Source organism: Acomys russatus, chromosome 11, assembly GCF_903995435.1.
Source record: "Acomys russatus chromosome 11, mAcoRus1.1, whole genome shotgun sequence".
NCBI lineage: Eukaryota > Metazoa > Chordata > Mammalia > Rodentia > Muridae > Acomys > Acomys russatus.
In genome coordinates this window covers 53,630,570-53,651,154 of record NC_067147.1, presented here as the reverse complement: position 1 = coordinate 53,651,154, position 20,585 = coordinate 53,630,570, and the positions used below count along the sequence as shown (strand labels likewise).

General features: G+C 45.3%; 1 protein-coding gene across 8 annotated transcripts in view; it reads left to right on the top strand.

Annotated features, from left to right (window-relative positions):
- The first annotated feature begins 15,744 nt into the window (after nucleotides 1–15,744).
- Nucleotides 15,745–20,585, top strand: part of Pcbp3 (poly(rC) binding protein 3) — an 80,144-nt gene continuing 75,303 nt past the window's right edge. For all 8 annotated transcript variants that reach the window (XM_051153283.1, XM_051153281.1, XM_051153282.1 and 5 more), the window contains exon 1: nucleotides 15,745–15,822. The gene's annotated coding sequence lies outside the window, so the exon portion shown is untranslated. The remainder of the gene's footprint in view (nucleotides 15,823–20,585) is intronic.

Sequence of the window (20,585 nt, the reverse complement as noted above, 5' to 3'; positions counted from 1 at the left end):
ACAGGCAGAGCCCTTGCAGAGGAAAGTGCCACCTTCCAAGAAATGAGTAGCATTAGCCTTGCATGTCACAGGAAGGTGGTGACCCAGCTGGACAGCACTTTATCGGATGGAAAGAAGACATCTGCTTGGCATTCCATTCATAATGAATACACCTTTCAGGAGTGGATGAGCCAAACACATGTTAATACAGATAAAACCAGAGATAATTTGATAACTATAGGCCTTTAGCAAAAGCATTTCTGCATGTTCAATTTTAGGAGGAAGTCATGTTGTTTCCTGTCCCCTGCCCCCAGTTTGAAGTTAAGGAGTTGGAAGCAGAATTATATGCCTGTAATTCCAACCATGTGACAAGTGTCCTCCAGAACAGGCACACTGACACATCGGTTAACGCCCTTAGGTGAAGTTCGGAGCAGAAAGGGTTAAAGGCCCTGGGACTGTTTGAGTGAAGCCTGAAGGCATTTGACTTGGATCCTCTAGGGCAGTGGCTTCCAACCTGTGAGTTGTAGCCCCTTTGGGGGTCAAAGAGCCCTTTCACAGGGGTCCCCTAAGACCACTGGAAAACACAGATATTTACACTACCATTCATAACAGTAGCAAAATTACAGTTATGAAATAGCAGTGAAATAATTGGGGTTAGCACAACATGAGGACTGTATTCAAGGGTCGCAGCATCAGGAGTTAAGGAGTTATTTCCAGGATAAAGAAAATAAGAAGAAAAAAGTATGTAAAATAGTAGAGAAAATGTATAACAACTCAAGAGACTTCAAGGGTTCCTACAAAGAAAATCCAATATGAAATGGTAGGCAAATCCAGAGGTACCAGAACCTCTACAGATGTCAGGGGGTGAGGGGGTTTGGGAGTGGATTGTAGCCTCGAACTGTGAGTGTCACTGTGCGGTTGTGGAGCTTTGTTTTCATCCTTTGGTTTCCTCAGCGCCGTCAGGTCTGTGCAGAGAAGGAATGGCTTGTCACATCTCATTCTGTGTACTATGGAAATCATGGTTTCCTCTCAGTGCTCCCTGCTGCCTCTCGCCTTTGTCTACATACTGCTGAGCCTCACAGCTCCATCGTGTAGCTTCCCACTTTGCCCTAGAGAAGCACTGTTCTCTCTAAAAGTTACACGTTAGGTCTGGATCTCGACAGTGTGCCGTTTTGTATGTTGTCTCGGGTCCAGGGCTGGGACGTTTAGCCTGGTGATTACTGTTTTCTTTCTGTTCCTTCTAGTGGCATGTTTCACATTGCTTGATGTCAGCATATGGATTTCCCAGAAAGTGTTTCTCTGCTACCTGGCAAGGATTGCATTTTAAGAGTGCTAGGTGCTCACTGTGGCCTGTCACTGGATCATAGTGTAGTGTCTCCATTGTCCCATGGATGCTGAGCATTCGTGGTGGCCTATCTCTGGGCCATGACACAAACTTGCAGCTGGGTATGGAGTGTTAGGGGATGTATGTTAGCTCACGCCTGTAGGATGCACTCACTATGGCTTTCTTCTTTGTCAGCTATAGTGTGACACAGACACCACTGCCCAACTAGAAAGGTACCAGAGGGCTCAGCTACTTTCCACACAGTCTTTATTGTTTGTCTAGTAGCTTTTCCTGTACCTGTACTCTAGTTGTACCTGGTTTCTTTCTACTTGACTTTTTCATGAAACCTGCTATTATCCCTAACACAAGCTTGTACTTTCCAGTCTGCTTTTTCTTTTTAAAAAAAAAAATTATTTTATGTATACAGTGCTCTGCCTACATGACAGAAGAGGGCATCAGATCTCATTATAGATGGTTGTGAGCCACCATGTGGTTGCTGGGAATTGAACTCAGGACCTCTGGAAGAACAGTCAGTGCTCTTAACCTTTGAGCCATCTCTCCAGCCCTAGTCTACTTTCCTTGACAGTTAGCTCTGTAAATTTCATCCTGCATGCTTCCTTTCTAGACCATATGATTAATTATGGGACTGCATTCGGTGTTTTTTTTTTCCTTTGTCCAAACCTCATCCATACATCCAGACAATCTGGTGGCATGTGTATGTCACCTGAATAACCCCTTGGTCATCAAGGTGTCACTCAGATGACTGCTTACAGAAAATTGTTTTTCCAAGTAAGAGGATACTCTAAAATAATAATAAATATGATGAATATATACACCAGTAGCATTGTTGTATATTATCATTAAATATGTATTCTACACATAATTGCATGTTCTGTATTGATGTATATTTTTCCAGGACCACAACCATGCATGTGGTCCATCATTGGCTGAAATGCCATTATGCTTGTTTTTCTTGCCATATATAACAGTCCCAAACTGTCCCTTAAAGCAATAATTACACATTCTCTCACTTTTTTTTTTTTTTTTTTTGTAGTCCAGGAACTGAAGGATAGGGAAAGGTGGTTCTAGATGCTGAGTCTACTGTAAAGCTGTGTATGTTGACTGAACTTGGGATAGAGGTCTGTATCTAAGGGAGCTTCCTCACAGGCTGTGGGATGGAGGCTTTGGTTCCTTTAGGCTCCCCTGCAGGTCTCACTGTGTGCCTTTCCTTTCTGCATGGCCATTGCTTGCCCTTAAAGGGAGGGACCTCAGATTGAGTGTAAGGAGGAATCTCGTCACCTCAGTATCTTCATCACACAGTGCTCCTCCTCTGAGTTCATCCTAAAGAGAGGCTCATTCTCTTAAGGGTGAAATGCTATAAAATATTAGTGGAAACGTTTTATAACCACCTCATCCTCAAAGGTATTTCTCAGATTTTCTTGTGCTCTAACAGGAGTAAGGTGCCCTGAGAGTCCATATCCACAGACTTTCCAGGGACCATTGAGCCTTGGCTGTTTTGTCTCATGACTTCTGTGGTTATTTTCATAGATGTTTCTAGAAGGCTCCCCCCCCCCCCCCCGCTCCTGTGATATAAAAAGACACTGTTTAACTTCCTCTAGTGCCGCGTGCTCATTATTGCTCTGACACACACCTCTTTGAAGTTTCCAGACCAGGTGCCCGTGCTCTGATGACTACACCAGGGTCTCAGGTTGCCCTCTGCTGGACACGTCAGTGTCTCACCACTGGGGCAGCAGCCTATCTGTGGGCAGGGAGGTCCTGTAGAACTGAGTATTTGCTGTTCTATCTATTGCAATAGTAAGCTCCCGTTTTTAGTTTACCTGACGCGTAGACTGATACCTTGAGAGGCCTGCTCAGCCCCTGGCATCATACTCCTTCTCTGAGGGGTGTGGAGGTCTGCTGGAAAGGGCAGACATTTCAGCTGTGCGGTTCCGAGAGCACTGTGCAGCAACGCACTAAATGTCGAAACACTGTGTGAAAGCAACTGAATGCAAATGGTTTGTTATTTACCCTTTAAATTTTACTTCTTTTAAGTGTAGAGAAACATTCAAAATACAAATGTGCAGAAGCCAAGAGAGGAGGGGCATTCACAGAGGGGCTCCGACGGGGAGGCGGAAGCATGGGCTTGCCAGTCTACTGCCTTGTGCATCCTTGTTACCCTTGTGATATAGCATTTGATCAGTGACCTGGCCAGGGTCGGCTACTGGCTGTGGGTTTTTGTGACAGTCAGCACCATATCCATAGGGCAGACCCAGGCCTAGCCAGCTCTGCCACCTTATTCTCTGCTTAGTGTCTTTAGGATACTCTCTCTATTAACTGGTACTGTGATTTGGGGGAGGGTTGCTCAAGATTTGTTTGCTAGGGGTTAGACTTGATTTTCTTTACATGAAACAATTGCTTTAGCTTCTGGTAACACGGGCTGTGTGATAGAGCATGACTTATTTCTTTGTTTCTGAAATAAATGAAGAAAAAGTATCTTTATGTAGATATATGAAGCCGGCTGCCAGGCATCCTTTCTTCTCCACTCGGGTCACTGCTTAATGTGATACAGTGTCAGGAATACTGGTTCTGGCAGCCCCACGCATGTCATTTGTGTGCTTACCCCTTTTGTGGGAGTTACTGTGGTTCTGTCCCTCTCTACTGCCCCTCTCACCTACCCAGCTAGGACAGACCTCCTGTACAAGGGAAGGGCACACAGCTGTGCTTAAGAGCGCACAGAGGGAACAGTGTCAGCTACCTCAAGGGTGTTTTCGTGCTTTTTAATTTAAATAGAATCATAGAATGTCAAAAATAGCTTTACAACGTTTTCTGTTTGTCACATTTTGGCAAGGGAAAGAGTGGTGTCATCATTCTGTGTGCTTGCTAAGTGATAATTACAAGCGTGGAGACAGATGCGACTTCCCGGGAGCCAGCAGGACTGTGCCAAAGTTTCCTTGCTCCTGGAAAGAGAAGTGAGTAGAACTTAGCCTTGGTTGACTGTGACAGTGGCCCCCAGAGGCTTGGAGCTGGATAGTTAGGGCAGCTGTTTCTGGTCCAGCGTGGACAGTGGGGACTGAGCCAAAGAGTGGATTAAAAAAGAAGCCATGGGGCTGGAGAGATGGCTCAGCAGTTAAGAGCACTGATTGCTCTTCCACATGTCATGAATTCAATTCCCAGCAACCACATGGTGGCTCACAACCATCTATAATGTGATCTGATGCCCTCCTCTGGCCTGCAGATGTACATGCAGGCAGAGCACTATGTACGTAATAAATAAATAAATCTTAAAAAAAAAAAAAAAAGAGGCTATGCATGACAGAGGATCCACATGTGGGGAGCGGGGGGACCAGCATACATGGTAACATGGTACACAGTTAAAGCCCCGAGTGAAGTCACCGATGATGGACCATGGTGCCCCTTAGGAGGACGCAAAGAGCAGGATGCATAGAGTACATAAAATGGGCAAACTGGAAACAGCTTTAGGTCATGCTGGCCCACTGGTCACATGCTCCAGCTCCTGGGAGTGTCAGGAAAAGAAAGGCTGGCTGTTTAAGCCACTTAAGAATTTTATCATGACAGCTGAACAGATTAAAAGGCAGCCTCCATTTACCCAATGGGTGTAGTCCCTGCAGAGATAAAGGATGCTATCCAGTCACTTGGAGACCAATTTCTTGTAGTCACCAGGGCTTTGCTTAGCCTGAGAATGGCCCCTACTCACTTTGGGTTCCATAGCTAGTTGACTTGTGGATTACTTAGAAGTAATTAAAAAAAAAATTTTTTTAAAGCAAGTGGGAAGAACAACACAATTAACAGCAGCATCAGAAACCAGATGATCAAGCGTGGGCTAATAGCACTCAGTCTCTGTCCTTCCCACTTCCCCCAGGGCAACGTTTGAACCAGACACAACTCTGTGTGGTGATTATGTTAATACACCTGGGTGTTGAGATCTAATTCATATAACATAAACTCCACCATTCTGAGGTGACCTATTGTTCAGTGGCACCAAGCATACTTGCAGTATGCACAGCTTCTGCATCTGTCTAGTTCCAGAGTATTTTACCACTCCAGAGTAAAGCCCTGGCCATGTGAACCAGGAATCTCTATTCTCAAATGCCCACCTTCCCTGGCCTACTTTTTGTCTCTGCCACTCTCTCTGCCTTAGACATTTTCTATACATGTAATCATATGCTACAGCCTTTGCCCCGCCCCATTCCCTAAGTGTTCATCATAGCATGCCTCAGAACTTCATTCTCTTATTTGATTTTATATTATTTTTTTTTGTAGATCTAGAGATTGATCCCTGTGCAAATAACTCTACCACCGAGCCACAGCCTCAACCTCTAATGCTTTTTATAGCTGAATAATAATTGTAGAAAGATATCATTTACTTTACTTCATTTTTCTGTTGATGAACATTGGTTTTCCGCCTTTTTTTTTTTTTTTTTTTGCGTGGGGGGGTGGGTTGGACATTTTCAGTTCCCTTGGAATTAAATTAAATGTGGATGTGGCATTTCCACACTTAACTTACTGAGGAACCCCCTGTCCTCCATAGCCGCTGCACTGCTTATCTTTGTAAGGTGGAATTGTTACTACCCCGGTTTCATAGGTGCAAGATAGAAAGACTTAGGAGCCATCGGTTGCAGAGCCAGCTGCATGTGGCTCATTGAACCATTGAATGCCCTGGTCCAGCTTTGTTGTATACATCAGCTAATGCTGTAGACTGGATCTGGAAGGCCATTGGCAAATGGCAGGGAAAGAAGGGCCGAGCCAGCCCTTTCAGGGGCCAGGACGAGGGCAAGGAAGCCATGCAATTGGGCAACACAAGTAAGGGTACCCACTCTCATGAAGCCGAAACAAGCTTGGCTAGATTGTTTTTTCCTGAGTGTAGATATGTCCTTGGGACTGGTACTATGGCCAAGGGTGTTGACCAAATGCCAGGGCACCAATATTCTTCTGTTTTTTATTGTCCGTATTCTCCACTGCTTTCTAATACCCAATATGAAATTGCCTTTTCACCTTTTGTTGAGACAATGCCCATAGATATGGTTTGTTCTGGCCCCAGCAGACTCTGGCCATGCCATTAGCCATGTGTAGCCAACTCTTGCCAAAGCCTCACGTTATGACTGGGAGCCTCCCTGATGTTCTGAGCACAAACACTTGATGAAATGAAGACTTCTGTCCCTGGCAGACTCACTTCTGAAAATGTGTTGTACTTGACACTGTTTTTATACACCCTGTGCTGCTGCAGGCGTTTTCGCTACACAGTGAAATCATTAGCAGGGCCTACACGCTAGCATTGCATCCGCAATGCAACCCTGGTTCCCTATGAATGGCAAAACAGATGCTCCTTAGAATATTTATTGACATTTTGGTATATCATGATCACATCTATCCGTGGATGATGGTCCCCAGGAGCCCCGTGTGAATCTAGTGTACACGGACAGCATCTCTTTTATTAAGTTATGGGGACCAATTGTTTAGCAAAGAAAATACAGAAGACGGCTCCCAGCACTCCTGTTTAGCATGGCCATCATGTGGAATGCTGGTGGGCCAGCATTTGGTTACTTGTGCTAGTCCACTGGCATGTCAGCCCTGCCTGAGTATGGGAGTCAGGCCTTTGGTAGAGTGGGGCATGTAGGTACAAGAGCTGGATGAAGTGCATGCTGTCACCCTCTGTGGGCAGGGAGCTAGCCATATCTCCTCATCCACTGCTCCATGGACTCCAAGAGGCTGTCAGTATGTGAGAATCCAGCCCAGGAGGCAAGAGGTGCAGACTGCTCCAGAGAGGTGATGTTCCCCTTTCTCTGCCAGAGTACGCTTAGCATTGGGGTTTTGTCTGATGCCAGTACTAGCTGCATGTGCTGAGCCACCATGATCAGTTCCTGACTGTGTTTAACTCACTCAGATTATCAGAGGCCTAAGTTCCAGGGTTCCAGGAGTGGTGCGAGGGCACTTGTTGCCTCTTGTTAGTTTTCACTCATTTAGCCTGCATTTATTCTGTGACTACAGTTGAATGGGAGTGCCTCTGCAGTGGTGCATATTGGTCGGTAAGACTTACTCTTTGAGGGAAAGTGGTTCTCTTAAGACTGTGCCTAGAATTCAAGTGGCCATGTGCTCAGGCTAGATTTGAATGCTCCCACAGGTCTGCCCATACCAGTAGTGTGGACAATGGCTGGGCATTGGTTCTGTGAGCGATGGGCCACGATGGTTACTTTCCTCATGTGGACTCCTGCTGGTGGTGCGATGTTCAGTTTAGTTCCTAGAACCATGGCTTTAGGGTGGCATGGCATTTCCCCTAACAGAGGTGGGAACTTAAGTCCAGATGGGTTGGAACGCAGGTTACCAGCCTCTGCCTCACATGGTACCAGTCTCTTGGGCTTTCAAGTCCTGTGTTTCTTTTTCCCGCTCTGTATCTGGCTGGTGGTCTCTGTATGGAGGGCTTTATGGTGTGTGTGTGTGATGATCTAGCAGAGAAAACGGCATTTGTTATACAAGGAATGTAAGCTATGTGTTACATCTCTCCGAGAAGACTCCTCACGCCTAGTGATTGAGTCTAAAGTGCAATGAAGTAAAAATCTGGATCGTTCTTGTTAGAAAAACACATCTTTTAATTAATTCTGTGAGAAGAACAGGAAGAAAAAAAAAAGAACTTACCCATCCCAGGTGCTGTGCAGTTGATCCTTATGGTTTTCTGTAAATGCACTCTGAGCCTTGGGGGAGGGCACTTACTCCTCTGTACCCTTTGAGCACAAGAGAGCCCTGCAGGTGGACACTCGAAGTCACCAAAGGAAGAGGACCACAGAGCCTCTCTCTTGTACATCCTCCTTGCATGAAGCTGTGCAGAGGAGTCTCTACTCTCTAGCAGACAGAGCTAGTGAGCAAACATTAAGAGACAAAAGGAGACAAAGCAAGCAAAGTTAGTGATTGTTTTGTTTTGTAGTTATATGGGATTTCCCCTATTTTTAATGTAATATATTTTGACTGTATGTTCTTTCTTCCCCCAGCTTGTCCCAACTCCTCCCCACCTACCCTGTATTGTATTAAAATATTTTGATATTATTTTTATTTATCTTTCTCTCTTAAAGAAAAACAAGCTGCAAAATGAAACTATAGCCAACCAGCCAATAAGACAAACCAACCAAACAAGCAAAATGTGACAAAAAATCCTTCCCACCAAAATCCAGAAAACCAGTGTTTGTGTTGGCCAACTACTCTTAGGCATGGGGCCTACCCTGGAATGGTTGATATACCCAGTGAGACTTCCTTTAGAGAAAACTGATTTGCCTCTTGCCGTAGTTATTAATTGCAAATATCTTCTTGGTTAAGGGTGGAACCTTGTGTCTGCCCTTTCCTCTGTCCTGGGTCTTCATCTGGCTTGAACCTGTACGGGTTTTATGGAGGGTGCCATAATGCTTGTGAGCTCATAGTGCATCAGTTCTATTATGTCTGAAAGATACTATTTCCTTGGAGTCATCTAGCACCTCTGGCTTTTAACAGTCGTTCCACCTAATCTTCTGCATAGATCCCTGAGGTGGGTGGAGGTGGGGTGGGGGTGGAGGGAAGGTTGATGAAGGCATCTCATTTAGGACTGAGCGCTCCAAAGTCTCTCACTCTGCACATTGTCCAGTTGTGAGTATGTGTTAATTCCTATCTATTGCAAGAAGCTCTTGGATGAAGGATGAATGAGTCACTGGTCTTTGGGTATAACATAATGCCATTAGGAACCATTTTATTGCCATGTTTCTTTATCAGAGTAATAGTAATATGCTTTCCCCTAATCCCATGACCTATTTAGACTCAGGTCCTGGGCCACTTTAGCAGTGTGAGGTATGGGTTCTCTCCCATGGAGTGGGCCTTAAATCCAATTTAAAAAGTGTGTGATGACTCCCATAGCATCCGTGCCACTTTTGCACCAGTACGTCTTGCAGGCAGGTCATTGCTATAGGTTGCAGGGTTCATAGCTCGGTGATATTGATTGCCTTTCTGGGTTTTGGACACACGTTGGCCCTTATTTTGCTTGGGGCCAGCTCCCCAGGTCCCTCTGCTCCCTGGCCACACACAGACGAGCAGATTGGCTTTAAGAAATGAGGTGTCTCTATTTTCTTCCCTTCAAGAAACACACCTCACAAGAGCTGGCCCTTGCCAGTTAGTTGTAGTACTCAGGAGAGTGGGCCCTGAGCCTTGCCTGGGCAGCACAGTTGAGCTGACCCTGGTGGTCAAGGCACAGGTGAGTGAGAGCAGGAGAGCTGGCCCTTCTCCTTACTGGCTGCAGCACTTGAGTGACCTGAGGGGGCAGGGGGATGGGGAAGCTGGAGAGCTGGCCCTGTTGGTGTGGGTGCAGGAGAGCTAGCGGACTGATCAACTCAGCTATCACCCAGGCCCAAGGATTTGAGCTGGCCTACTCCAACTCACTTTACACTGTCAAAGAGACAATTCTTCAAGGAGACATTACAATTTTAATATATATCCACTGAACATAGATGCACACAAAGCAAATAGCACCAGATATAAAGTAATAGATTAACCCCAACACAGTAGTACTAGGTGATTTCAGTATCCCACTGTCACTAATATACAGAACATCTGGGTATAAACAGAGAAACACTGGAGTTAAATGATACCATAGATCAAATCAATGGACAGCTACAGGATTTTCATCCATGCACTAGAGAATACATACCATTCTCATCAGCCTATGGAACACTCTCTAAAACAGGTCATGTATTTGAACACAAATGAATCTCAATAAACACAGATAAGGTGACATGACTTCCTGTATCCTGTCTGACCACAGTAGAAGAAAGCTAGAAATCAACAGCAATAGAAGCTACAGAAAATTCACAAATCTCATGTTGATTCCACTGTACACTATTGCATTGTGATTAAGTCACTGAAGAAATGAAGAGGGAAATTTAAAAATTCCTAGAATTGAGTGGAAATGAAGATGCAACACACTAAAACCTATGGGATACAATGAAATCTTAAGAGGGAAGTTGATAGTGCTAATTGCCTACATTAAGAAATCAGAGACATCTCAAATAAATCACTTAATGATGCACCTTTCACCTTGGAAAAACAAGAATAAGCCAAATTGAAACACAGTAGATGTAAATAATTAAGAACAGGCAGGAAATTAATAAAGTAGGGAAAATAAAAGAGAAACATACAAAGAATAAATGTAACAGAGTATTGGCTCTTTGAAAAGATATCTTTGAAAAAAATCAACAAATGCTTAGCCAAACTAATCAAAAGAATGAGAGACAAGTTCCAAATTAATACTGTTAAAGATAAAAAAAAAAAAAAAAAAAAAAAGGAGACATTATAACGGATACCAAAGAAATTCAGAATAGGAGAGTATAAAAGAAATGGATGAATTTCTAGACTATCATTACCTTATAAAATTAAACCAAAATGAGATAAGTAATTTGAACAGATCTATAACAAGCAATAAGATTGATACAGTAATTAAAAATTATTCAACTGATAAAAGCTCAATCCCAGATGAGTTCACTGCAAAATTCTACTAGGCTTTTGGAGAACAACTAACATGAGTCCTTTTCAAATTATTCTATAAGATAAAAAGGAAGAAATGTGTCCAAACTCTTTTATGAGGCTAGTATGGGATACATCTCAACACAATAAGGGCTATATGTGGCAGACCTACAGCCAACATCATACTAAATGGAGAAACACTTGGAGCTTTTCCACTAAGTCAAAGTTTTTCGCTTTCTCCACTGTTATTTAATATGGCACTATAAGTCTTAGCTAGAGCAACAAGAAAAGGGATACAAATGGGTAACAAAATAAAAATAATTCTTATTTGCAGATAATATGATCCCATACAGAAGAAACACTAAAGACTCTACCAGAAAACTCTTAAAAACTGATAAATACCTTCAGTAAAGTGGCAGAATATAAAACTAATACAGAAACCAGCCTTCCTATATATACGAAGGATAAGCATGTTGGGAAAGAACTCAAGGAAACAGCGCCACTCACAGTAACATAAAAAACAAACAAAAACCCAAAACACCCCAACAATAACCATCACCACCACCACCACCACCACCACCACAACCACCAACCCTATAATAAGCCTAACCTAGAAAATGAGAGATCTCTACTATGAAAACCTTAATACACTGAAGAAGGAAATTGAGAATTAGAATAATACCATGTTTATGGATTGGAAGAATTAATATTGTAAGAACGTCTGTCCTATCAAACACAATCTACAGATTCAATGCAATCATCACTAATATTCCAATGCATAGCTTGGTCTACAGAGTGAGTTCCAGGACAGCCAGGGATACACAGTGAAACCCTGTCTCAAAAACAAAAAACAAACAAATAAAAAAAACAAAACAAAACTTTAAAAATTCATCTGGAAACAAAAGACCTGGTATCCTAGTTTGGTTTCTGTTGTTGTGATGAACACCGTGACCAAAGCAACCTGAGGAGGGAAGGGTTTATGTCATTTTATGCTTTATAGTCCTTCATCAAGGGAAGACAGAGGGGTGATGTGTGCTGGGCTGCTCCCAGGCGCATGGGCAGCCTCCTTTCTTATATAGCTCAGGCCCACCTGCCTCTGAAGGGTACTGTCTAAGAATGGCCTGGTTCCTCCTACATCAGTGAGCAATGAAGAAGCAATGATGGAGGGAATCTTTCAACTGAGATCACTTTTTTCCAGGTTTGTTGTTAGCTGAAGTTAGTTATGACATCCTAAATTGTCAAAGCAATCCTGAGCAAAAAGAATATGGTTGGAAGTATCACTATATCTGATTTCAAATTATACTACAGGGACATGGTAATAAAAACAGCCTATTATTGGCACAAAACAAACAAACAAACAAAAAACAAGCATACAGATCAAGACAAAGAAAAGAAAAGAGAAGAAAAAAGAAAAAGAGGACCCAGGATGTAAGCCCACACAGCTCCAGCCACTTGGATTTTTGACAAAGATGCTAAAAATGCACTTTGGAGAAAAGATAGCATCCTCAACAAATGGTGCTAGAAAAACTGAATATCTACCTACATGTGGGAGAATGAAACTGGACCCTTATCTCTCACCTTTCATAATCAGCTTTAAATGGATTACAGACCTTAATGTGAGACCTGGGACACTGAAGTCACTACAGGGGGAAAGAGAATAGACTTCAAGATACAGGCACGTGTAAAGAGTTTCTGAACAGTACTCCAGTTCCTCAGGACACCAGGCCAGTAGTCGATAAACAACCTCATGAAATGAAAAGGCTTTGCATAGCAAAGGCAGCCATCAGTGGGGCGACCAGGCAGCCTATAAAGTGGGCATCTGTCCATCTGATAGAGAATAATACACTAGAACTCAAAAAAAAAAAAAAAAAAAAAAAAAAAAAAAAAAACTAGACAAGGAAAAAAGTAGCCCAGTTAAAAACAGGCTAAGGAACTGAAGAGAGTTCTCAAAAGAAAAAAATACACAGGCCAATAAATATTTTAAAAAGTGTTCAATACCATTAGCCATAAGGAAAATACAAGTTAAAAGTACTCTTGAGATTTCTCTTCACAGCGAGAGCCCACCTTGCCCCAGTTAGATTGGCTAGCTCCAGGAATCTAAATAATGGGGATTGAAAAGATGGCTCAGTGCCTAAGAGTGCCTACTGCCCTTGCAGAGGTTCAGGGTTTGGTTCCCAGCACCCACCTAGAGGTTTACAACTGCCTGTGAATAATTCAGGGGATCTGGAACCTTCTTCCAGACGCTGCAGGCATCAGGAATGCATATAATACACATACATAAGGCAGACACTCACGTACATAAAGTAAAAATAATATTTAAAAAATAGATATTGGCAAAGGTGTGGAAAAAGGGGAAACCATATTCACTGTCAGTGGGAGTATAAACTGGTATAGACATTGTGGAAATCTGTGTGGAGGTTTCCAACAAAACTCCGTATGACCCAGGCAAACCACTTCTGGCCATTTACCTAAAGGACTTTATATCCTACCGTGGAGATTCTTGTACACCCAGGTTTATTACTGCCGTCTTCACAATAGCAAGGAAATGGAATCAGCCTAGAGGTGCACCAACTGGTGAATATGGGTAATGGAACTGCGGTGCCTAAACACAATAGAATTTCCTCCAGTCAAAAGAAAATGGAAACTGTGAATTTTATAGGAAAAATTGGATGGGCCTGGAAAATACATTAAATGGCATAATTCAGGCTCAGGAAGATAGTGGATTTTCTCCCTCTTATGTGGGCCCTACCTTTTAACCTTATATATCTGCTTTTATGTGGAAGTGAGTATTTTTAGAGCCTAGGAAACTAGAAAAGAAAAAAAAAAGAGGGTTATGAAACAGGTAAAAAGATTCTTTACGTTGTATGTGTATTGGAGGGTTGCATAGAACACATGTAGTATAAAATTAGAAGAGGGAATTCTGGGAGTGGAAAAGTGAGGGATTGAGGTGGGAGCAGCATCCAAAACCAATGATCTATGGGAAGGTCATAAAATCTGATAGTCAATAGGCTCATCAAACTGTAAAAAGGGACTTGGAATGCAGGTACTGTAAGTGTGTAGACAAAGCTGCTCCTAGAAGCCATGTGCTAATAAACAAAAATCCTAATGTGCGTGGCCTGCTGTTCTGTTAGTGGTTGGCCAGGGAGGCTCCTGAAGGCCCCAAAACAATACAGGCAAATGCTGTTGGTTGAGACCCTAATGCTGAAGGCAGTACATGCCTTGGTCAGAGGACATAGAGGAATCAGCTACAATGGGCTGCAACCCTGCTCCCTGCTTGCTAGCGCACAGTGGTGGAAGCTGCTGTTCAGGCTGCTGAGGGAGAACTGCCATCAACAGCCTTGCTCAGCTTGGGCTCTGTGTAGCAGTACTGACTGGCCAAGGGCGAGCCCACTGGCACAAGAGTACCACATGTTTTTGTATTGAATATGATGCCTGCTCCACACAGGGGATTCCTGATGGATACCCTGAACCTGCTCAAAAGCCTGCAGCTGGGGAAGTGACAGGCTTTAGTGAGGAAGCTACTGCTGTCGTCTTGCTAAATGGACCTGATGTAGCTGTCGAGTCGCCTTGTAAGCAACCGTGTTTATGACCATGGATTGGTGCTAGCGCCAGCCTTGACTAGTGAAGTTTCTTCTACACAGCCAGCAGTGACTGTAGAGACTCACTCCAGCCAGAGTGCTGAGAACAGTTGACCAGTGAATTCCTAGCAAGGGGCAGCTGCATCCCCAGTTCCAAGGCTCAGAGAACATAGCAAAAGAGGGGATGGAAGTGGGGGTGGCGTTGCAGTATGGAACATTTGACGTCTGGGCATGACATGGCTGCTAAACTCTTAAATTCACGGTACAAATCGGAACAGGATTGAGCCTGCCAGTACCCTGCCGTGGAAAAGAGAGGGTCTTATGGGAGCCACTTCTGCCTGAGGGTTTATATTCAGTTAGTGGTTGATGGCAGGAAAGACATTTTTCTTCAGTAGTGTAGCCACTAGTTAGGTGCCCATGTTCCAGCAAAGAATCCCGATGAAACTCATAAGATCAGAGGGAGGAGGTGGGGAGAGACACGCACACACAGAGACAGACAGACATGTCTGACAGAGACAGGGAGGAGAAAGAGGGAGAGACAGAAAGAGGCAGAGAGAGGGGAAGGAGAGGGAAAGAGATGAAATAGACAGACAGACAGACAGAGAGGACATGAAAGTAGAAGGGGGAACTAATTGGGAAGAAGTTGATTGGCAGAGGGGGACTAGGGGTGGATATAATTGAAGTACATTATACATGTGTATTGAAAGTTTTTATGAAACTATGTATAACTAATATATGCTAGTAAAATACTTCAAAAAAGATGTCATGGCTGCTACGCTTAGAAGACAGCATTCCATGACACTAGATAAGACCCTCCCCATCGACTGATGGGTATTACTGTGTACAGAGCAGTGGAGGCATCCCAGGCAGGACTTAATGGCTTCCCTTTTCTCTTTTGCCACTATGTTCCACAAACAGTGGGCTTGGCTAACATATAGCCTGGGTCCTTACTGTCCTTCCAAGATGTGTGGTTGGCTTTCAAAGACGCATTTCTGTGTCCACTGAGGTTGCAGACTGTTGGACAGTAAAATTAATGAGTCTGGCCAGACAAAGTGAGCACTGGGGTGGAGCTTTAGTAGCAGTGTGCTACAAGCAAGGGGCTGGGTAAAGGTGAGGCTATCCGATACAGGCTTAGTGTCGGGAATGGGCCCACATCACGTTCACATTGCCCCTTTCTTGGGGTGTACTGTGAGCCATCGAGGACAGTGTCTGACAGTTGCTGATGGATACCTTACCTAATTTTTTTTCGTGAGCTTCCCAAGGGACTGAGAAGGGACTGGAAGGGGTCAGATGGGATATGGCCTGTGCGCCTTCATACTATTAGCCTTGCCAGGTTCCTCAGGTAATGTGATGCTTCTCCCTTGCTTTTTGGTAGATGGACAGTCTCTCCTCGGGGAGCAGGTGGGCTGGCAGGACAGGCGTCCCCAGGCCGGGAGAAGGAGGCGCTCCCAGGTACTCTCGTCCACCCCTGCTGGTGACTTGCCCACCCAGCCCCGTCCTGTTCCAGACAATGGCCACCTGTGACCCTGCCTGCCTTGACCTGCTTTGCCCACCTGTGCCCACCTGTGCCTGCCTGTGCCTGACCTCAGCCCAGAACTCCCACCCTTTCCCACCCCAACTTAGGACTAGTCCTGACTTCCGGTTCCTGCCTTGCTTTACCACTTTCACCCAATTCCCAGTAACCCCCTTCTGCCATGTCATATCACAGGGGCTTCTCATGAAGGAACTGTTGAGAGCCTGTTGGTGCTACCTGCTTCTCGTCTGTTTATTTTTGTTCAAAGGGTAATTTGTAGTGAAATGAAAACAAATGCTTATTTCTAAATAATCTGGCCTGGATTCTGTGACAGCTGTTACGTCTCATCTACACAGACTGTGGGTAATGCTTTATTTGCTCTGTGCTCATCTCCATCGGGTTAGAAACAGTGGATGGAGGTAATGAGAGATGTCAGGGTGGCCCTGACCTAAGTGAGGCTGGAGGAATTGAGCGGCTTACAGGGTCAGCAGGTCAGCAGTAACCGAAGTGGACTCTGTCAGGCTCTGAGAAGTCTTGGGACATGGACTTTCCATCTGAGAAAACTAGTGAGAGATTCAGAAGTAAAAAGGGGGTAAAGGAAGGGGGTCGAGAGTAAATGGGTACATACATGCCTGTTCGTATCAGTATGCATGTAAGTTTGCATGTAAGTTTACATGTTAGTGCCTGTGTGTGTGAATGTGAGTTCACATTGGTATGAATGAGCACAGATGCACATGGGTGTGGGAATGCATGTCTTTATACATGTTTGATTTTGTGCATGCATGTGTAGGGAGGTGTATATGTGTGGGTTTATGCATATGTGATTGTGCTGTATGTCTGTTGATGTGCACATGAGTGCATGTTTGTACTCATTTGTGAATGTATGTATGCATGATTGTGTGTGTGTGTGCATGCGCATGTGCATGTGTATAGATGTGCACACATCTTGCCGCACTTGAGAAGGTGACATTTTAACAAAGGTGATAGAATAGGCAATAAATGAAGAGCAGTCATGCCAGTGTGAATGTTAATGGTAGAGGAACGCCAGGGGCCAGTGTGGCCACAGGAGAGTGAGCATGGGGACAGCTTAGCTCAGAGAGGCAAGGGCGGGTCCCTGCAGTACTTTTGGCCTGAGTAAGAGCTACCTCATGGTATAAGCAGAAGAGAGACTTGAGCTGATGGTTTGTTACAGAGTCACTGTGACTTCTGGGTAGGTGAGACTCAGAGTGTGACTAGAGACCAGTTAAGAGACTGCCTGGGCTCAGGCAAGAAGCAGTGGTGGGTAGAACCCTGTGACTGTAGCGGGTGGTCCTGGTCCCCTCTGGAGGGCCATCTCTGGGGACAGACCACCAACCGCCAGTGTGGTCACTGGTGAATCTGTCCCAAGCCTCACCAGAGCCTGGCACAAAGCCCTTGTTTGGCTACTGTTGGCTTACTGACTATGGGTAGCAGCTTAAGGCTTTTCATCGTCTTCTGAGGAGAAGGCAGGCCCTCTAAACAGTGAGAAGGGCGTCACAGGGAGGCAGTCAGCACTGAGGCAAAAACTGAGGCGAGCCTTTCAGGTTGAGAGGCGCCTGGCATCTGGAGAAGACAAAGGAGCTGTGGACTTGTGGTTGGTTGGCAGATGCACGTGTGGCTAGAAACAGCATGGACTATTGAGGGAGCACAGGTAGACAGAGGAGAGGGTCAGGCCCGGCATGGGTGTTCCAGCCTCTGTAGAAGAGGAGAGACAGAGGAACAAACAGGGATTGTGCTGGAGTGCAACTAGGGACAGGAGGAGCCATGAGGTACAGAAGCTAGCAGCCTCAAAGGCCAGGGACATTCCATCCCTGCGGACAACCCTGCCAAGGTGAGAGTGAGGGCTCAGTGTAAGAGTCTGGGAAGCCACAAGCTGTCTTGAGCTGTTTAGATTTAGGGAAGCAGGAATGAAAGCATGGGGCAGAGGCAGCTGGAGATGTGGTTTTGTGCGGGGGCAGCTGGAGATGTGGCTCTGTGTGTGTGGGGGCAGCTGGAGATGTGGCTCTGTGTGTGTGGGGGCAGCTGGAGATGTGGCTCTGTGTGTGTGGGGGCAGCTGGAGATGTGGCTCTGTGTGTGGGGGAGCAGCTGGAGATGTGGCTCTGTGGGGGGGGCAGCTGGAGATGTGGCTCTGTGTGTGTGGGGGCAGCTGGAGATGTGGCTCTGTGTGTGGGGGGGCAGCTGGAGATGTGGCTCTGTGTGTGGGGGGGCAGCTGGAGATGTGACTCTACGGATAAGAGTTCTTGCTGCTGTTACAGAGCACCGTGGTTCAGCTTCCAGCACCCGCATGGGAGCTCACAACCACCTGCACATCTAGTTCCAGTGAATTTAATGTCCTCTTCCAGCACCCATGGGCACTGCATCATGTGGTACACAGATACACGTCACCACAAACACATAAAAACATTTTCTTAAAAAAAAAAAAAAAAAAAAAAAAAAGAGTGCCAGGTACTGTGGTGCATGCTCATAGTCCCAGCTACTTGGGAGGCTGAGGTAAGAGCATCGCTTGAGTCCAAGAGTCCTGGGCTACAGTGGGCTATGCGGACCAGGTGTCTGCACTAAGTTCTGCATCAACATGGTGACTTCCTGGAAATGGGCAACCAAAAGATTGCTTAAGGAGGGGTGAACCAGCCCAGGTTGGGAAACAGAGCATGTCAAAACTCCCATACTGATCAGAGAATTTAAGCCAGGCATAGTGGTGCATGCCTTTAATCCCAGCACTCAGGGAGGCAGTGGCAGGTGAATCTCTATGAGTTTAAGGCCAGCCTGGTTTATAGAGCAAGCCCAGGAAAAACCAAAAAGAAAGAAAGAAAGAAAGAAAGAAAGAAAGAAAGAAAGAAAGAAAGAAAGAAAGAAGAAAGAGAAAAGAACGAAGGCAGAGTACGCGGTGTAAGTTAGGGGTGGCAGGCATGGGGGAAGCTACTTCTGAGTTTTACAACACAGGACAAGCAAAAGGGAAGAAAAAAGCTAGATTTCTTTTGGAAATTGGAGAAGCAGCAACATCTGAGGCGTCACACACAAACAGGAGGAGGGAGAGAAGACAGCCCACAGAGGCCAGCGCTGGGTACTTGTGGGTACCTGTGAGGTTCAGCAAAAAAGTCCTTCCCTAAGGTGCTGCTGTCATCAGCCCTGTGAGAGTGGAGAGGCATGAAGACAAAGTGTGCAACATCCCAGACAGTTTTGGTTGTAAAGGCTACATTTGAAAATCTGAGATTTTGACCAGACTGGAAAGGAGACTTGCGACCTCTGGGCTGTGTAGCCTGTATGTGACGATGGCATGTACTTGGTGACGTTTGTTTTCCAGTGGTGCGTGTACAGTTACATGGTCAGGGTGGAACCAGCAGAGTGACATTTTAGCAGAGGGTAGCTATCAGTGAGAACAAGTGGCAGATGGGGCCAAAGAGAGCTGATTGGTCTGAGCAAGGGCAGGAGAGAACCTGAGAAGATGACAGCAGAAAGCAGAATGCCCCACCTGGTTGATACACACACACACACACACACACACACACACACACACACACACACACACACACACACACCCCTCTCCCCACCACTTTCTCAAGTTAGAGAACACTACTTGGTTTCCATGGTTATTGCCCTTTAGCTACCCTGCAAGTGTTATGTAGTGACACAGGGTAATTACAGACAACGGAGAAATTGCAGGATAAGTCTCACATAAATACAAAGCAGCTATGTACTTTAGCCTCTGCTCCCGCGAGTGATGCGCAGTTCGCTTCTGGGCCTGAGCTGCTTATAGGAGCTGGCCCTTGGGCCTGTCACCAGCCCAAAGCCAATCTTCTGGCCCTCAGCTTTTCTTTGCTTTATCACATGACTGGATTCCCCCCACCCTGCCCCCTCCCCACTTCCTTTCTGTACCTGGACCTCAAGGCAAGCAGCCCTCAGCCCCACCTGGCCTTTGTGGCGCCCTCCATAGATAAGACTGGGAAGTAAGATCCGGCCTTATGTGACACTCTGGGCTGGAAATGTTACCAGTACTTTAGAAAGGGAGTTTTGAGCCTAAAGATAGTACACACCAGTCTTCTGGTGATTTATTACAACCGGAAGACTGCTAAGAACCGTCATCTGCATCATCTTAATTCAAAAAGCCTCCAGAAGAGACATAATTTAAGCAGCAGTACACCAGGGACAGGGGTGTCTGTTCTTAGAGGCATATAGATTAATTGAAACAAATAATGTTGGTGAACATTGCAGGAAACCTGCGAAGAGGCCATAAAGAACATGTTTCATGAAGAACAAGACTTCTGATGCACTGAGGAGCTGGAGAGAAAGGGGAGGGGCAACCCCTCCACCCTGAAGTCCTCTTCAGCAATCTTCAGAGATGTGTATGCCCAACTCACATTGAGAAAGTGGATTATGGATTGGGCCATGACATCAAAAAGCATGCCCAGCTATCTGTAACTCCAGGAGGGACTGGGGACCACTCCCTGAAGACAGAAGATAGGTGTATGGGCTCTAGGACAGGCCAAGCAGATGGGGGCCCAGATATGTATATCTTGTAAGTGATTCTAAATTTAATCACGTTGACAGTGAAAGTTAACAAAGGATGTCTGATACTGCCAGCAAAGATTCCCTCATTGCTTGACCCCACAGTGATATACAACCCTGTTGTGGGGGAGTAGTTTACATCCTCCCCTCCCGTGGCTATATGTATGCTAAGGCCTCAGG